At 47.6% G+C, this 18,496-nt stretch overlaps 1 protein-coding gene across 7 annotated transcripts in view; it reads right to left on the bottom strand.

Annotated features, from left to right (window-relative positions):
• The window catches only part of RASGEF1A (RasGEF domain family member 1A), an 82,837-nt gene that overhangs the window by 52,727 nt on the left and 11,614 nt on the right, over positions 1–18,496 (bottom strand). Inside the window, exon 1 of one of the 7 annotated variants that reach the window (XM_079136846.1) lies at positions 12,391–12,411. The exons of the other annotated variants lie outside the window; for them this stretch is intronic. The gene's annotated coding sequence lies outside the window, so the exon portion shown is untranslated. Of the gene's footprint in view, positions 1–12,390; positions 12,412–18,496 lie in introns of those variants that run through there. 7 annotated transcript variants of the gene reach the window in all.

Genomic DNA, 18,496 nt, shown 5'->3' with positions numbered 1-18,496 from the left:
CTTTCTCCTATATGAATCAAAGACAACTGCATGAGACAATAATTTTAAATGTGTTGATGAGCATACAAGGTATAAGAATATAAATTTTATAATAATAACACCACAAAGGAGAGGGGGCAAAAGAACTACAGAGAAGCAAAGTTTTTCTATTCTATTGAAATTACGTTTGTATTCATCTGAACTACATTGTTTCAAGTTAAGATGTTAATTATGACCTGCCAGCCAACGACTAAGGAAATAACCCAAAAATATATAGTAAAAGAAATGACAAGTGAATTAAAATGGTACACTAGAAAATAAAAGAAGGTAATAATGGAGGAAGAGAGGAACAAAAATAACAGAAGACATGAAAAACAAAAAGCAGACCCTATCTAATCAGTATTTGTACTAAATGTAAATGATCCAACAATGGCTTTTTGTGGGAGGTACATTTCCCAACTTCAAAACTCACTACAAAACTACTGTAATCAAGACTGTGGTCCTGGCAGAAGCACAGACATATAAATCAACAGAATAAAATTGACAGTCAAGAAACAAACCCATAAACCTATGCTCAATCCATTTTGACAAGAGTTTCAAGATAATCCAATGGGGAAAGGACAGTTTTTTCAACAAATGCTACTGAGACATCTGGATAGCCACATACAAAAGAAAGCATTTGGGCTTGCACCACGCGTCATATACAAAATGAACTCCAAATGGATTTAAAAAAAAAACCTAAAATGTAAAACTACAAACTCTTAGGGAAAAAAAAGCACAAGGCATGAGTCTTTGTGACCTTGGATTAGTCAATGGTTTGTTAGCTATGACGCTAAAAGCACAAGCAACCAAATGAAAAAGAGAAACTTCATCACAATGAAAAATGTTTGTGCTTCAAAGGACACTACCAAGAAATGGAGGGCCAGGGGATGTAGCTCAGTGGTAAAGTACTCTTCTAGCATATGAAGGCCCGCCCTGGGTTCAATGCCCGGCACCATGGATGGATGGAAGGAAGGAAGGAAGGAAGGAAGAGAAATTGAAAAAATTCCCTAAGCAGGGGAGAAAATATTTCCATATCATATATGCCATAAAGGCCTAGTATCCAGAATATGTAAAGAACTCATACAATGTAATGATAAAAATACAACCCAATTAAAAGTGGTCAAAGGATCTGAATGGATAGTCCTCTAAAGAAGATAAACAAATGGCCAAAAAGCACATGAAAAATCGTTCATCATCATAATTATTAGTAAAATGCATCGAGACCATAATGATACACTACCTCACATCCACTATACCAAAAAAGACAATTATTGATGATGCTGAAGAACTGAAGCGCTCATACACTGCTGGTGATAATATAAAGTTGTATAATCACTTCAGAAAACAGTCTGATAGTCCCTCAAATTGTTAGAGTAGTCATATGACCCAGCAAGTCCACTCCTACATACATATCCAAGATATCGGAAAACCACACAAAAATTTATACACAAATGTTCACAGCAGAATTGTTGATATTAGTCACAAAATGGATACAACCCAAATGTCCATCAGTGGATGAATGAGTAAACAAAATGTAATAGAGTCATACAATGGAATATTAAATGGCAATAAAAAGGAATGAAGTATTTAATATATGTTACAATGTAGATGAACTTAAGAACATTATGCTAAGTGATAGGAACTTGACACAAAGGCCATATATTGTATGATTCCATTCATATGAAATATCCAGAATAGGTGAATCTAAAAAGTCATAAAAAGAAATCAGAGGTTTTTATCCATTAGGAGCTAATGAATATGGGATATCTTTTTGATAATGAAAATGTTCTGGAATGAAATAGTAGTAATGTTTTTCATAGCTTGTGAATGTATACTAAAACCACTGAATTATTCACTTAAAAACTGTAAACTTTGGTATGTGAATTGTCTATTTCAATTTGTTTAAAAAATGAGAAAAGACACTGGTCAACATTGTGCTCCCAAGACAGCACCAAATTCCCCTCACATTCACAACAGTCTAATAGGTGAGAATGATCCTATAAGATTTAATTTGCATTTATTTAATTATGAGTGAGAGTGAGCTAAAAAGGCATTTTCTTCTTGAATTGTCTCTCTTTGGGCTTTCCCCTTTATTCTGTGGATTTTTTTCCTTCTTCATTTATACAATGATCGTCTATTGAGTCAGTACGTTGCTTACGTTGTCACAGGCAGTGATGAGACAGTCATAGTCCACTGAGTCCCGGCCCTCACGGGGCTTCCATTGTCAAGGGAAGGCACAAATACTGACCAAGTAAATACACACCAGCTGTGTGGCACAAGTGCTGGGGAGAAAAGCAGAGCACGAAGGAAGGATCAGGAGTGACGGGGGAGGGAGGGCTTTGTCGTTGTTGTTGTTGTTGTTTTCAAATCAACAAGGTGACCAGGGAAGCCTCCTCTGATCATGCCACTCATCAGCAGAGACCTGCAAGAAGCAATCCAAATGGGTCCAAGGGAACATCAAGTACAAAGACCTTGGAGCAGGAGCATACCTGGCTGGCCTCTTTAGGAAAGGTGAGGGGGCCAGTGCTGCTGGGTGGAACAAGGGTGGTAAGAGGTGAGCAAAGACCAAGTGCAGTGGTGCACAACTGTAATCCCAGTTACTCAGGAGGCAAAGAAAGAATCCTAAGTTTGAGGCTAGCCTTAACAACTTAGCAAGACCCTATCTCTAAATAAAATTAAAAGGGCTGAGGCAATCATCAAGAGTACAGGCAGCAATAAATGTTGGCAAGGATATGGGGGAAAAGGCACACTCACACATTGCTGGTGGGATGGCAAATTGGTGCAACCACTATGGAAAGCAGTGTGGAGATTCCTCAGAAAACTTGAAATGAAACCACCATTTAACCCAGCTATTCTACTCCTCAGTTTATACCCTAAGGACTTCAAATCAGCATACTACAGTGATGTAGCCATGTCAATGTTTATAGAAGCTCAATTCACAATAGCTAAACTATGGAACTAATCTAGGTGCCCTTCAACAGATGAATAAATAAAGAATATGTGCTACATATGCACAGTGGAATATTACTCAGCCTTAAAGAAGAATGAAACTACGGCATTTGCTGGTAAATGAATGGAACTGGTGAATATCATGCTAAGCAAAATAAACCAATCCCAAAAAACCAAAGGCCAAATGTTTTCTCTAATATGCAGATGCTAATTCACAATAAGGGTGTGGGGGCACTAGAGAAGAAAGAAAGTTACTTTAGGTAGAGGACAGTGATGGAAGGGGAGGGAATATGGGGATAGGAAGGGTAGTAGAATGAAACAAACATTACCTTACAAACATATATGACTGTATGACCCATGTGATTCTACAAAATGTACAATTTAAAAAATGAGAAAGTGTACCCCATTTATGTATGATACATCAAAGTACACATGCATTCTACTGTCATGTATAACTAATTAGAAGAAATTTAAAAATTTTTAAAAATTAAAAAAGGGTTGTGGGTATAGCTAGATGGTAGAGCACTTGCCCAGCATGTGTGAAACGCTGGTACCACACACACAAAAAAAATGAGTACAGGGCCTGGTGGACCTTATGGGACAGGTTAAGGGCTTGTTTTAGCTTTCTAACCCCACTTTTCCATAAGAGGTACATTTCAATACCTCCATGGATGCATGAAATAAATAGTATTAAGCTATCTATATACTGGGTATTTTCCTATCTATACATACTGTGATATGCTTCTCGTCAGCATATCCAAATTGCCAGTGTCACTACTCTTATGATTAGGGTCATTATTAAGTAAAGTAAGGCTTATTTGAACACAAACACTGCAATACTGTGACAGTCAATCTGATAACTGAGATGGCTAGGTGACTAACGGGCAGGTGATATATACAGCATGGAAACACTGGGAAAAGGGATGATTCACATCCCTGACAGGACAGAGGGATTGTGGTAGATTTCATCACACTGCCCAGAAGACTATACAATTTAAAACTTACCAATTATTTATGAAATTTTCCATTTAATATTTTTGGACCATGGTTGACTGTGGGTAAATGAAACCACTGAAAGCTAAACCACAGATAAAGAGGGACTACTGTACCACAAACCAGAGGCTTAAAACAGCTAGAATGTATTCTCTCAGTTTGGGAAGCTGGAAGACTAAAACCCAGGTGTGAGCAGGACCAGTCTTCCTCCGAAGTTCTAGGGAACAATCCTCTCTTATCTCTTCAAAACCTCTAGTGCTGGGGCAATCCTTGACTGTCCTTGCTTGCAGTTGCCTGATTTCAATCTATCCCTTTGTCATGGTCCATGGCCTTCTCTGTGTCTCTACATCTTCCTCTCCTTCTATGGCCATCCATCATTGGATTTGGGGCCCATCCTAACCCAGTATGACCTCACTGTAACTTGTTCAATCTTCAAAGACCCTGTTTTCAAACAAGGTCCCATTCACAGGTTTCAAGTGGACACTATTTGGGGGCCACTATTCTCCCAGTAGAGTTCCTCCTCAGACCTGTGGCATCTCTGTGCCTGCAGTTGCCTCTGCCCCTTTCATGCGATGTAGTCTGAGTGGAGAATGACCCCATCTAATCTAAACCACTCTGAGTGGAGAACAACCCCATGTAATCCAAATCATTCTGTTTTATTTATAGAGACCAGCCTGCAGGGGCAAGAGTGAAGGTGGATACTGATTAGAACCCTGCAAAACTCTCCGTTCTGCAGTGTGATGAAAGCTCATGCAATCCTTCCATGTCCCACGTGGGATGGGAATCATCCCTTTGTCCCATGTATATGCTACCCACCCACTAATCATTTAGTAACTGTCTCAATTTTCAGATGGACTGTCATGACATCACAGTGCTTATGTTCAAGTAACCTTATTTTACTTAATAACTGTCACAAATCACAATATTCCAGCATCTGTGCTGGGGAGGGTGGTCTCCACCAGGGAGGTAGCTGGGCAAGTGGCAAGAAGTAGCAGATTCTGGACTTTATGGAAGACAGAAATACAGAATTTTCTCATCGATCAGATGTGGGTTTGAAAGCAAAAGAAATCAAGAATGACATTGCAGATACGGCCTGAGCAAAGGAAACAAAACCCTATGGGTTTGCGAGAGCACTTCATGTAGGAAATCTGACTTCTACTTCAGGAGAGTGAACCAAATATACATCTGCCCAACCTCAGAGAAAGAGGAGAGCACAGAGCAACAGCTATAGACAAAGGTAGGTCCCAGGTGACGTGAAAGCAACCTACATTTCTAGACAATGGAAGGCAGAGGGGTGGGGATGGATGAAGCCAGAGCTAGAAACTCCACCTTTGAGTAGGAGGGGAGGTCACATGGAGGTCTGTGACACCTAAGGGGTTTGCTCCCCTCCCATCACAGGATACAGGCAGGCCATTACCCAGCTTAAACAGGCATTCAGTATAGATCCCAGGAAAAGGCCCTCCTAATTCTGGCACCAGAGGGAAAGGTGCTGGTCCTGCACCCAAGTTTGGTTTATAGCACAGGGCTGATGCCACCCACCTCACCAAGCCATTTCTGCCTCAGATTTACATGCAGGGGAGGGCTGTGGTGGGATATGGCCTAACCTCCAGACAGCAGAAGGAGTACACAGCACACCCTCTGGAAGTAGCATCCATCTGGTGCTAATTCTTCAGGCACACAGTGTAAATCATGGAGAAATGGCTGCCTCCACCTAAATTTCAATGGTCATCACATGAAGTTCGCCAGACAATGCCTAGTGGATTTCTAGGAGCAGATCCATCCCTTGGGCCCCAGAGCTGTAGGGCCACCAGTGTGCAGCCCCAGCTTTGGAGAGCCACAAGTATGAGACTCCAACGCAAGAGCTATTGCATGGACTGAGCCCATAATGCCCAGGATGTGGGACATGGTGTCAAAGAAGATTGTTCCACAGTCTTAAAATTTAATGTTGTTCACCCCATTGAGTTTTGGACTCACTTGGCACTAGTTATTCTTTTCTTCTCACCTACTTCTCCTTTTGACATGGGAATGTCTATCCCATGCTTGTCCCATTATTGTATTTTGGAAGCAGGTAACTCATTTGATCTCACAGGTCTCATCTAGAGGAATGTGTCTAGAGAAGAACCATGCCTGGGATCTCACCCAAATCTGCTTTAGATGAGACTTTGTATATTGGATTAATGCTGGACAGTTTAAGAATTTAGGGGCTACTGAAATGAAATTCATGTATTCTGTATGGGAGGACATGAGATTTGGGGAGCCATGGGCAGAATGATAAGGTTTAAATGTTTGTCCCCTCCCAAACTCATGTTGAATTTAATGGTCATTGTAACAGTATTAAGAGATGAAACCTTTGAGAGGTGATCAGGCTATGAGGACACTGGGGGGGGGGGGGCGGAATTCATGCCATGATGAAAGAGTGGGATTGCCCGCATTTTGCATATTTGTGTTTCTTTCTTTCTCTCCCTCTCCCCACCCTTGTTTCTCTTTCACTGTGTTTGGACCCCATAAGAAGACCCTCACCAGATGCTACATCTTGATCTTGGACTTCTCAGCCTTCAGAACAGTGATAAAATAAATTTTTGTCCATTATGAATTACCGGTCTGTGATGTTCTGTTATAGCAACACAAACAGACTAAGACAGCTTCTACCTGTCTCAATTTCTTAAAACACTTCTATGGTTTCCACTGCATAAGAAGGAAGACAAAGCTGTTAACTTAGCCAACAAGGTCCAGATTCCCTTGGGCAGCTCTGCTCCTTGCCTAATAGGCTCCAGCCTGCTCAGAATGGACCAATAGGTCAGGAGCCTTCTCTCCATAGCCTTTCCCAGGTTGAAGATGTCCTGGGATCATTCCAGAACCACCTGTTTCTGCCAGGCATCAACCACTTCCCACCTCCATCCACACATGTTGGTTCACTCTGTTTTAAATTTTTTTTAATTTCTTTCACTCCAGGAAGGCCTTTGCTTCTCAAGAAAACTTGGAAATGCCTGCCATACCCCATGTTGCCTCAATTTGGAAGAGGCACTGGGAGCAAAGAGTTACGTCCACCCACCGCTATATGCACTCCTCTTTGTGGTCTGGCTCAAGTTCCACCTCTGTGGTCACTGTGTGGGAAGGAGATCATAAGCACCTCTTCTCAAAGGGAAGAACACAGACCTGTGATAACAAAGACAGCAGGAATGGAGTTCTGCTCCTCTCCTATCAGGCTTCACTGTGTGGGCACGTCCTTCTTCGGACTGTTACAGATTTTTGCTGTAAGAGAACCTTCTTTAGAATGTAATAAAAGTCACATGACAATATGCTCCATCCCCAGGAAAGGACCCAACAAACTCAGTGGACCCCAAAGGGATGAGGTCAAGAGTCTTGGGGCAAGGAGTCCCTGGTTAAGTGGGACCAGGAGGCATGTTCTGAGATGAAAGGGCCTCATGGCATGGTCCTGACTGGGTCAAACAGTACTCTCTGTCCAGGTCTGGGGTTGGGGCCATCATGATGGAGAAGACCTTTGGGCTGCTGGAGAAGGGTGAGTTTATAACCCAGAGAGATATCTGGTGACTACTGACAGCTGCCTGTCCAGAAGTGGCTGAGGGAGCCCCTGCTCCAGGGCAAAGTAGCCTCCACCGTTTCTGGGGAAGTCTCAGTGTCTGTGTCCAGGTGTGGGTGATACCTGTGGAACCAAGTACTGAGGGTGCTGCTACCACAGCTGGAAATGCCCAAGGCAACATCCTGCTCTACTCTGAATTTCTGAGGGATGTGAGACTGTCACTGGTGTGGTCCCCAGGCACACAGCAATGTAAGGTTCTGCCCAAGTCACCCAATAACACAGCAAACCTGGAATGGAAATGTCAGCATCTGCACACTACTCAAACCAGCAGGGCCCCCTAACCCAAGGCTGGCCCTGGGATTACTACCTGTTTCACTTGCCAGCTGGCCAGGGCCAACTCTGCATCCATCAAGAAAAGCTTTCTGGGAAGTCCAGTGGGCAAGTGGGACTGGCATCTGCTGGCCTCTGATGAATCCTGCATTCTTGGAGTACAGGACTAAGGATGTTCCTGCCCCTACTTCAGGGAGCTAATGCAGATGGCAGAGTCTGAGAGTTCCTTAACCAGTGACAGGGCTTCTGCAGATATCAGAACATATGAGATTAATACATACTTTTTAATATTTTTATGGTAGGTAGACACAATACCTTTATTTTTATGTGGTGCTTAGGATTGAACCCAGGGCCTCACACGTGCTAGGTGAACATACTGCCACTAAGCTACAACCCCAGCCCAATATATATTTTAAAAGCAAGATTATTCAGTGTTTTCCTTAGAGAAAGCCCTGTGAGGGATGCAGCATAGTGCCTACAGCAGGTGGAGCCAGGGCAAGGTCCCAACTCTGTCTCTCATCAAGGGAATCAGTGCAAATTTTTCAGCTGATTGTTGGTTTTTTCCTTCAGAAAATGCAGTGTGTGTGGCATGCACTTAAGAGAGCTTGTTCCCTTCTTCCAACATTGTACACCCACAGCCAAGGCAGAGGTCTCTGGTACCGTGGTATGGGAAGCTAGGGAGCCAGATAAGCTGAACACTGGGTCCATGACAGCTGGGGATAAGAAGATGACAGAGAAGAAGGAAGTCAGACCCCATCACAGGCCAACCCTGAGCAGCTTTAATTACTCCCTGATTCCCCAGCCAGGACAAGAGGGAAGGCTGGGGAGGTTCCAGAAATCTGACAGAAAGAGCCATGGAAAGAGGCTCGCTCTTTCAATTGGGGCCTGCAACTTCATTTCTTTTTTTTCTTTTTTTATTTTTTTGGTGGGGGGGGTGGTACCAGGGACTGAACTCAGGGGCACTTAACCACTGAGCCACATTCCCAGCCCTATTTTGTATTTTATTTAGAGACAGGGTCTCACTAAGTTGCTTAGTGCCTCACTTTTGCTGAGGCTGGCTTTGAACTTGCAATCCTCCTGCCTCAGCCTCCCAAGCAGCTGGGATTATAGGCGTGCACCACTGCACCCGGCCTGCAACCCATTTCTGAGACTCATTTCACATGGAGCACTCATGAGAAGTTTCCCAGTGGGTTCTATAAGTCCCTGCTGCCCCCTGCCATTCCCCCAGGAATGAGGGGTCTGTATGCTGCCCACCCTCACCTCCCAGCTCTGCCCCCAAATATCTAGAGGGGCCTCCTTATCATTCTGTGAGTTGGGGCTCTACCAGAAGCTCCCCAGGAAGAACAATCTCTGTAGCACCAAGAGTGTAGCTTCCAGCACACACCCACACATGCATGAAAAAAAAAAAAAAGCCACATAGATTGATTTCCTGTTCCTCATTTGCAGCTGAGCATGTGTGTGAGGGATGCAGGCAGCTGTGAAAATTGAGACGTCAACCCCGAGCCCACAGCCGAGCTACCTCACCTCCACACGTGGTCAGGGGACGGCACAGTCCTGCTAATTGTGCAAACCCTGAGCAGACTGTGAAATGTGCTCGATGCGGCAGCTGGAGAGCATTAGTCCCATCAGGACTGTCAGGAATCTAGGTCGTTGACTCAGCACTCTGGTTTAACAGGATGCTTGTGCCTCTGCCTCCCCATCCATGGCTCACTCCTCCAGGACCATGGACAGGATGCTGCTCAACAAGGATTCACGGACAAGCCTGCTGATCCATGTTCCCTCCTTGTTCCTGTCCAGTTCAGAAGGAGATGAATGAACAGGGAGTCCCCACAACAAACTGATAACTGGTGACGTGGGAACAGGCAGATGGGAAGGCCCTGCCTGGTAGTGGTAGCATCCTGAGAATAGACAGGGATGGCATCAAGCTCCTGCCTGACTCTGACCATGGCGTGTTGTTAGAGAGCACCTGTCTCCACCCATGCTGGAAGAACCAAGGGCCGTGACTTAACTGGGTCAAGATCTTAGGAGCAAGACCTTTGAGTCTCAGCAAGCTGAACTGGGAACCCCTCCTATCTGTGCATGGCATTGCCACCCACTCACCCCCACACAACTCTCTCTCCATGTCAGCAGATAGACCTCCAGGCCAAAAGATGACGTCAGGCAGAAAATAATCAAGACACCTGCAACATAGTAGACACCACCCTGCAAGCCAGGCCTGGGAAGGTGGAGGAACCAGACCTGGGGAAGTTGAGGGCCCTGACCTCGTCAGGCACTCAGGGCAAGGTGGGGAGGGGAGCCAGCCAGGCTGTAAATCAGGTGGGGATTCAACATCCAGCAGCCCTTTCTAGTGCAAAGGGCTGCCTGGGAAGGAAGGGAGCAGCATGAACCCCACCAACACTAGGCAGGCCATTCCCCAGGGGGGAGTTGGGGCCAGATGGGGCAGCCGATACACAGGGAAGAGGTAGGTAAGCCTCCAGGTAGGTTCAGATGTGGAGTTGCTTCTTGGTCTCTGAGCTCAACCTGTGACTCCCCAGAATACCTACTGCCTACTGTGGCAGCACACTCATCAAAATACCCTCAGGAAAGGCTGGGGTGCAGGGCTGGGGCTGGTCTGGATGCCAGCACATGAGAGTAGCCCCAAGTCCATCCTCACCCACAACACAGGCCAGCTCTGACCAGCCTGCTTGCCCTGTACCCTGAATACCCATCATCTGAACCCCATCAGAACCCACAACCTGTAGGCAAAGGCTCTTCCCCAAGATTCTCCTCACAGAGTACTAGCATCCCTTTCCTTCCGGACCACTTGACTTCACAAAGAGCCTGGTTATGGGCCAGATATTCATGTTTCTTCCATGTCCATGCCCCAGAGAGGAGGACTGTGCCTACATAGCCCTGGGAAAGGCCCACTTCGGGGGGTTGGGAGGTTGCCTCCACAGACTCCTATCCCTGGCTGTTGTAAAGTTGAGCAACAGCTCAACCAGGTCTGCTCTGGGTTCTGAAGACACAAGACCCCCAACAAGAGGCCTTCCTGATACCCACACTCCCCACCACCTCACCCTGATGTGTCCTTCAAGGCAGGTACAATGACCTGTAAACTACACCATGTGCGGGTTCATGGACTGACTAGCGCCTCAGACTGAAAACCCCTACAGGGAAGAGGGCTATCTTGCTCACTGCATGGAAGGAATTAGCTCTCAGAATGAGTTTAGCCCCCAAAGATGCCCACACCCTGATCTCCAGGACCTGTGAATGTTTCCCTATATGGCAAAAGAGATTCTGCAGATGTGATTAAGTGAAGACTCTTGAGATGGAGAGATTATCCTGGATTATCTAGGTGGCCCGCTCTAATCACATGGTGCTTTAAATTGAGGGGTCTACCTGGCTGTGGTCAGAGAAATAGATTTGATGACAGGTCAGGGTTGGACAGACAGCAGAATGAGAGGATATGACACCCCACTGCTGATCCTGCGATGTAGGGAGACTCTATGAGGACCAGAGAGAGATTCTCTGGGCTGAGAGGACCCTAGCTGATATTCCCCAAGGAATAGGGACCTCACAAAACAGGACAACAAACTCTAGGATGACCATGATTCTGCACTGGTGCCTCCAGAGGGGAAGGCTGCCAGCACCTGGATCTCAGCTCACTGAGACCCCAACCTACCTCTGACTTACAGAACCACAGTGTAAATGAGCTATTATGACAATGAGAGGAAACAGCACAGCACAAGTTCCTGGAGGGCAGGGTAACAAGCTCTGCTCCTGAGCACTGGGAGGTGGCTGTGGAGGAACCAAGGAAAAGGGCTGCAACACCTCTGGAGCTCCATGCATGGCACGAGCCCACTCTGCCTGCTGCTCTGCTGTGTCTGGGATCTGGGCCTCCACACCCCAAGAGGCCCTGCTGAGAACTGAGCAAGACTTAAAATCCAGGGCAGAGCCAGTACTCAGCTTGGCCCACGCTCTGTGAAGGGCATCCCTCCAGCAATGCTGCTCCAATTGTCCCCACCCCAGACTGCACTTCCTGTAATCCCAGCCGTGAAGCAAGTTGGATAAAATCATTGAAGATGGGGAATCAGGAGTTTTGGGGCTGCAGATGGGGCAGAGAACAGGGCCCTCTCACTGAGATACCTGTGACTCTGAGACAGCTGTGGAGCCATGAAGGGCCTTGGAGGTACTGAGGACCTCCCCCTAATAGGCACCTATCCTGCCAGCAATGCTAGCTGACCCAGACCTTCTCAGGTGGTGGCTGTTTTCTGCCAATCCACCCTTTTCTCCCATCTCAGGGCTCCCACCAGCACTGCTAGCCACACCACATGCCATTCAATTTCCTTGGCAGCAGAGGCTGTTGCCTGGAAGGTCTGGAACTGACCCTTCACACTCAGGTCACACCACTGTGACTCCTGGGTCTCTCAAGCCCCTGCTGTAGGCTGGAGTAGGGGGAGGCTCAGAGGTGCAACAGACAGCCCCTACCTAGAGGGTAATTCTGGTGGTGCCATTATGCAGGGTTTTATTTACTAAGCCAAGTATCTATGGTGAGCAGCAAGTCTAAAAAGTACTACCTCAGCTTGAAGAGGTAGAGCCAGTCACTGGGTGAGTTCCAGGTGGGGATTCTTCCTGGGGTCCCTGAAATCCTTGGTTAAACAAAGGGAACAAAGAAGTCAGCCCTTCATGGCACACATGCACATGCACAATAATTTCATTGACACTTGGGCATGTCCTCCTCAGGTTTGATGGCATGGGACCTCTTGTGTAGCTAGCACACTGCCCCACAGAGACAGAGGACCCCAAGGACCACCCAAGGTCTGGCTGGAGACCCCTCTGCCTCAAGGGTTCCTGACACATGGCACAGCTGGGAAAGCTGGGGACTTTCCTCCTGGGCAGAGAAGCAACATTTCCAGGTATCCAGAAAGGAAACTGGGAAGCACTGGGTGTTTTCAGCCCTTCCTGGGAAGCCCCGTGGGCCTGGTCACTGCCCAACAGAGTCAAGCCCCACCCAGCCCTCTGGCCAGCTGGTTTTGGGCTTGGCTGGGATGGAAATGCCCAGAGGGAAGTACATTGGAATCCAGGAAACCCTCCGAACTCACTGCCCTGCACAGCCCCTGCCAGGAGTCAACACCCTCCAGTAACTTCACACCAGGCTGCCCACCATCACTCCTTCCTGCTCCACCCACTGCCACTACCCTTGCCTGGCCCCCTGCCCTAGACCTGGTCTCTTCCAGGGATGTCCCAGACAGTAGAGCAGGCTGAGGAGGGAGAACTGACACCACTCCTGGTCTGATCTTAGGGCTGTACCCTGGTCAAAAGACATTAGTTGGTGAGGTCTATCCTCCTAGCCTCTTAAAGGCTGTCTCCTTTGTTCCCACTGTTTAGTCAAGGATTTCAGGGACCCCAGGAAGAGTCCCCATCTTTTCAAGGAGCCGCCTACATCTTACAGTCCTGACCACAGGGCCCCACAGTTGTTAAGCATACCTTAGGGATGGAATGTTCCAGAATTGAAACCTCACAGCAAAGTCAGTTACTCCTTACAGTAATCCCTGTGAGGAATGTTGCTGTCCCATTTTACAGAAGCACAAACAGGTCAGAGATGTGTTGGGGGCTGTCCAAGCTACCAAGTCCCATCCAAGTCAGAACCAGAGCTGAAATTAAAGACCAGACTCCACATCAAGGGCACCCCGTGCCAGGTGCTGAAGATGGGGTATGCCCAGTCTCTGACTCAGGACCAACAGGTGGTAGGCATGTAGTCATTCCTGGGAGCCCAAACACATTAGTTTCTCTGAGAAGACCCTTCTGAAGGGAAAGCCTGGGGCCACTGGGGTTGATTCCTGGCTCCATCCACCTACCAACATCCCACTCCCTAAGGAGAACCAGTCAAGCAGGGTGAAGGGGAGGGCATCCTTGTGGTCTGGACTCCTCTCTGTCATCTTCCTTCCTCCTCTGGTTGCCAAGCAACACTAAAAGCTGCAGCATGCATGAAAATTAGAAAGGCCCTTCCTGTCTTCCTCCTCCCCCACCACCTCTGTCAAATAATTTACCGTGGAGGCTCTTCCCTTCCTGGGGAAACACTGTACAGGAGGAGGCTGGAAGGAGACCCCAAGTGGAGCTGCAGAAAACCCACATCACTGATCTTCTGGCCACCCTGGTATATACTAGTGTGTACTACCTGTCCCTATCTGTTTGGGTGGGCTAGGCTCTCCCACTCCTGGTCCTGGGACATGGGGTCAGAGCTGGGGGAGTTTGTGTTGGCCTGAGCCCAGGAAAACCTTTGCCAGGTAGTGTGGCACAGAAGACCAAAGAGTGCCCCCCAACAGTGATGGGCAGCATCACCTTGCCCTAGAGCACAGTTTTATAGAGGCAGCATCTAAGACCCAGAGAGGACAACTCCTTGCACAAGGCAGAAGGTGACAAAGCTGGACTCCATGCAGGGCTGTACCTTGCCATCTGTGTGCTTTCTAAGGGCCCTATCAGGGATGATTATGTATGCAGATTGTACTTTGGTCTTGGACAAGAGAGAGAGAAAGAGACAGGATCTCTGTATTTGTCAGAGGAGCAGGGAGGAAGAATCTATGGGTGGGTCCACAGTAGTAGGAAGTCAGGATCTAGGAGTGAATTGGCCAGGGAAGACACAGGGCAGGGGCTAAAGTTACAGCCAGCATCCCTGGGCAGGCCACCTGGGCACATCTCTGACAAAGGCACCAGGGACTCAGGTCTCACAAGGGAGACACTGATCCAACATCACAGGAGGAGTTCCCTAGAAAGTTAGGCCTGCCTCCTGCTCAGCAGTATGCACTGAACTTCCATGCATCCTGGAGAGAGCAGAGGAAGCCCTAGACGGATGGTCCACCTGAAGGTTGGGGATGCTGTGCTGCTTGTGCTGGGCCCAGCCAGGCTGAGGGTCTCAACTCTGGGCTGATCTTCGTGCCCCAGAGTGCAGCATCCACTACGTCACAAGGACAAGAAGAAGGACAGCACACCTGGGCACCTCACCCTGCCTAGCAATGACAGCCTAAAAAACTGGGGTGCTGCTTCATGGACCTAGCTCTATGGGGGTAACTCAGAAGCCAGAACTGCCTGGGGACTAGAGGGATAGGATACAGGTCCAGAGGACCCAGGACTTTCCCCATGGCACACCAAAAGAGCTCCTGTCTAGTGAGCAGGGAAGGGCTCAGTAACTCAGAAAGTAGGACAGAGCCCAGTGGCCTGGCAAGGGGCCTAAGTGAATGACTGCCCTGTGGAGACCTGCTGACAACCTCACTCCCTTCCCTGGACCTACTCATGGCATCTTACCAGATGGGTGCTTCCTGCCCCCAGCCCCTGGCACATCTGGGACCCAGGCTTTGGAGGAAGCATCTGCCACCCTCAACAACCCCATGGGCACCTCCTAATAGGTACTGAGAACCCCAGGCCACCAAGAGCCCCCTGTCTTGATCTCTCCACAGCACCTCTCCTCCCTCTGCAGTCAAAAGGGAAGCCTGGAGCCAGCCAGGCCTTCTTTGCAAGCTTCATGACCCCAGTTTCCATATCTGTGAAATGGGCACCAGAACAGGGTTGTGATGAGAAGAGTTTTGTTAATAGGACACACAGAGCAAACTATCTGAGCTTCAGCATCATTATCTGAACACCCTCCTGCCCCCTGCCCACATGGTCTGAAGGAGACCCACCTTCAACACACCCCATAGGACAGATCTAGGCCCACCCTCTCTAAGTTCCCTGCACTTACAGCTCTCTCATGGGTGCCTCTGGAGTCCCTGGGCCACTAACAGGACTTGGAGTGCTGAGGGAGAAGGAAGGACTATAGGGAAGAGCCTGGCCTTGTTTCCTTTCCTTTTTTCTCTGGATCCCAGAAAAAGCTCCAGAGTCACACTGGTCTGGGCTTGAGCATCCTCTGGCTGTGCAGTGTCCCACGTTTGGTTTCCCCACAGGAAGTGGGTGGGATGAGGGCAGATGGCTCAGCTGCAGAGAAGGGAGGGTGGTCAGGAAGGGGTATAGTCCAGGGCGTGGTGACCAGTGAGGGTGGGGTGGAGGGGGCACAGCTGCAGGGTGCAGGTAGCCCACAAGGCAAGTCATGCATGAACAGAGGCTGCATCTGGACAGAGTCAGGGCTCACTAAGGCCCAAGCAGGCCTGGGTCCAGTCATGGGGCCTTGATGGGGCTTTAGCTCAGAACATCAGGCTATGGCCTGAGAAAGTTTTAGAACCAAGAGGAAGGATTTTTATTCTTGCCTAGGCCTGAACCCTAGGATTCTCCAACTCTTGTGGGCACTGGACTCTCTAGGAGGGCCTGTGAAAATACTGCTGCCCCCAGCCCTTTAAAGTATTTGATTCAGGAGGTATGGGCCAGAGTCCAATAATCCCCAGGTGCTACTAATGCAGCTGGCTACAGGACCCCACTTTGAGAACTACTGATCTACAGGACCCCACTTTGAGAACTACTGATCTACAGGACCCCACTTTGAGAATGCTAATCTAAAAGCAAAGCTAGAGGAGAATCTGGGAAGCAGAAGCCAAGAGGCACTGCACCCACAGAGCCTACGTGCCCCACCTGAACAAGCCAGGACAGCTTCAGGATCAGCCTGAGCCAGGCAAGGTGTGTGGGGCTAGGGAACAGATGACCCTGGGTGAGGGTCACACAGCACTGGAAGAATACAGAAGTCTGTGCGAAGGCCATGGGCTTGTCACACCCCACCTGCAATGGTCTTCCTCCCCTCCTAAACAAGGTGCTTGTCAAGGGCAGTCTGCCAAGTCCAACAACCAAGAGGCAAGAAGTCTATGTGTTGACTCTGCCCCTGATGGATTCTTCTGGCCAACAAGACAGAGACAGCTATCTGCTTATTGCCCCCCAAGTCTAGCATCAGACCCTGAGGACACAACAGACCAGGGACAGGGCTTAAATCCCCAAGGGCCAGCCTAGACAGGGCAGGTAATAAGCACAGGTCTGGAGTTTGGGGGCTTGCCAGCTCACCCCTCACTCTGTGCCTTCCTCCAAGTAGGCCACAACCTGAGAGGCTGCACTGGGCAGGCTCCAAAAGTGGGTACCCAGCTACAGTCAGTACCCCAGCCCTGGCCTGGGCCCTACACAAGTCCTGCCTCCCATCTCCTATCTCTCCAACTCTTTATTTATTTATTTTTTCTGTCTCTGGAACTCTAAAAGAAGCAGCCATCTGCAGACCAGGGAGGTGCCCTCTGCTTACCATGCCTTCTATTCTCAACCTTGTGAAGGTGACTTGTTGGGGTCCATTGATAGGCCCACAGAGTCATCTGCCAAGCCTCCAGCCTCCTTTCCACCTTCTCTCCTAGAGTACAGACAGCTTACATCCACCAAGAGAGAGGAAGGAGGGGACAACTAGGACACACTCCCACCACATTCCAAGCACATACCCCCTTCATCCGTCTCCCCAACAAGCAGGCATTTCTGCTACAATCAGATCTAGCATTCTGGGGGTGAAAGCCTCCCCAGGGTGTCAGGTCACCTCTCAACATAGGAGGAACTGATGGGAACACAAGCTGGGCTCGCCTCCCCATGTACGCAAATTCATGTCACAACCAGAAGATAGTCAACCACAGCAACAACCACCCGCACAGCTAACAAGGTACACTGTGTTCTCCCAGACAAAAGGTACTATGGGAAAGACAGGGGTGTGCTTGGAAAACTGAAAGGGTAACTTGACAGGAAGAAGCATAGTGTGCTAGAGAGATGAGGGAAAAAAATGGGAAGATTAGGGGCAACTATGAAAGAATGTAACACTTATCCTTTTCTTTCTAGTGAAATAACCAAAAAGTCCTGGTTGATGAAGGAATGTCATTTACAGAAGGATTCCTCAAATGCATTCAGAAGGAATGATAGAATTAGAAAGGTCCCATCTTGCAGTCCTTCATGCAACACTTGGTGCTCATCAATGGTTGAAACTGTCAGAACAAACAGATGCCAGGACACAAGGGTGCATCTTCCCCATGTTCACACCCACTGCAAGCAGACCTGACACAGTGGGGTTCTGCTGAAATGCAGTGTGAAGTACAGGGCAGCACCACAGAAGCATCCTTACCAAAATAACATGAACAGTGCAGAATGAAAATTCTGGTTTAGAAGAAACACTGAGGGTGAAGGAACTAGTGATACGACCCCATGAGGAAACACAGACAAGTCATCAAAGTAGGGCATTTACAGACAGCTCACCAAGTTTCTGTAGCAAATAAATGGTAAAAAATTTAAAAAAAAAAAAAAAAAAAAAAAGCAGTGCAGAGCAGGAAGAGACCAAGGAGGGACTGCTTTAGATTTAGGAGAGTTAAGAAAAATAACCACCAAATGCCGAATGGGGATTTTATTTGGTTACTGATTTTATAAGCAATTGTAAAAAGGTCTTTTCCCAGACAATTAAGGAAAAATGAATAGGCACAGAGTATGTTAGATGATAGCAGGGAACTGCTGTTAATTTTGTTAAGTGTGATAATGACTGGTTTTATAGAAAAATTTCCCTATTCATTTGTTCCTTTGTTTTAGAGATCCACATCCAAAGTATATGGGGGACCAATGACAGAGGTCAGGGATATAATTTAAATACTTCAGACAAAGTAAAAAAAGAAAAATACAAAAAAAAAGAAAAGGAATGAAGAGAAAAGAGAAGGAAAAAGCAGGAGGAAGAAAGGAAAAAAGAAAGACAGCAAGGGAGAA

The sequence above is a fragment of the Sciurus vulgaris genome, assembly GCF_902686455.1.
Source record: "Sciurus vulgaris genome assembly, chromosome: 4".
NCBI lineage: Eukaryota > Metazoa > Chordata > Mammalia > Rodentia > Sciuridae > Sciurus > Sciurus vulgaris.
Note: the sequence above shows the minus strand (reverse complement) of the source record. Positions and strands in the feature narration are given on the sequence as shown.